Consider the following 1,636-nt stretch of genomic DNA (forward strand, 5'->3'; position numbering starts at 1 on the left):
ATGGCTTTCCTATTGATGACCAGCTTCCCATTCTCAGCCTTGACAATGCCGTTGAACTTGCCATGGGTGGAATGATATTGGAATATATAGACCACACAGTTGAGGTCAATGAAGGGATCATTCATTGTTGGTGACAACATTCACACTGCCAGAGTTCAAAGCAACCCTGGTGACCAGGCGCGCAGTGTGGTTTACTCCAACCTTCACCTTCATGTCTCAGGGATGCGGCTGAGGCTGCACAAGAAGAGAAGGCAATCTGGATCGATGAGGAACAGAGAGCCAACACAGCATTGTTTTTATTTAATACTGGTTTACTTTAAAAGTTCATATACATTGGGGTGTTGTTTTTAGGTTGGGATTTGGTCTGGGGTTTTTCCTTTTTTTAATTAATTTTAATGAAAGTTTACAGACACTTTGGATTTCCATTCATTCATTTTTGCACTTTTCTCCATACCCACCCCTCCCCCCAATTTCCTCTTCTCTTTGAAAAGTAAAAGAAAAATTCTTCCATTGTTATACAATCATTCCCCCCAAGTCCATTTCACTATGCAGCCTTCATTCTGGACTCCTATCATGACAATAATACCTAATCACATATCCCTTTTAAACAGTTTCAATAAAGTATACATTATTGAACCCATCTTTCTCAGTCTCCCTCAACCTCGATGTTAGTCACATTTTACAACAGTGGAACCATGCAATATTTGTCTTTTTGTAACTGAGATATTTCACTCAGCATAATGTCCTCCAAGGTCACCCATTTTGTATAATATTTCATGAGTTCCTTGTTTTTCAATGCTGCATAGTATTCCATTGTGTGAATATACCACAGCTTCTCTATCCATGCGTTTGTTGATGGGCTGGTTCTTTGGGCTTTTTTTCTTGTTGTGTACCATCAAGTCAGATCCAACTGGCACAGGAGGAGACTGCCCCTTCTCCAGAGGAGCATCTGGTGGATTCAAACTGCACACCTTCAGGACTGCAGCACAACTTTGTGTCTCTAGACCACCAGAGCTCACTCATATATGTTGTGTTTAAGATTGACTTAGGACTACTTGGGTTTGGAGAACAGGAACTAAAGGAATTTATTTGGGTGCATTTTCATATTAACTATTAGAAAATATCATCATGCTGGAAAAGGTGAAGTGTCAGAGGAAGACAGGAAGACCACCAATAAGATGGGCTGACACTATGACTGTACCAATGGGCTCAAGCTTATCAGAGACGTAAGGATGACACAGGGTAGGGAAAGCTTCCAATCTATTGTTCATAGGGTCTCTATGAATATTAAAGAAATTAACGTTGTTAAGATATCACAGCAACCAATATTCAAGAAATTTTTGGACTAGTGGCAAGAAGCTGCATTGCAAATCTGAAGGCATGCATTTGGAGGCCACCAGGTCCTACTGCAGGAGAAGGGATGGGCAATCTCCTCCCATGCCATTAACTGCCTCTGAAAACCCACTGGACAGTCGGCTATGGTTCACTTCTGACTCTATGATACACAACAACAACAATAAAAGGTGATGGGACTCCCAGCTGTTAAATAAAATTACATTAGTGTAGTGCCAAGAGAAAAAGACAAACAGATCAATGTAACCAAATACAAAGTGTAGTTGTTGTTGTTGTTATGTGC

The sequence above is a fragment of the Elephantulus edwardii genome, unplaced genomic scaffold, assembly GCF_000299155.1.
Source record: "Elephantulus edwardii isolate Elephantulus edwardi_28Jun2011 unplaced genomic scaffold, EleEdw1.0 scaffold00092, whole genome shotgun sequence".
In the NCBI taxonomy this organism is placed as follows: domain Eukaryota; kingdom Metazoa; phylum Chordata; class Mammalia; order Macroscelidea; family Macroscelididae; genus Elephantulus; species Elephantulus edwardii.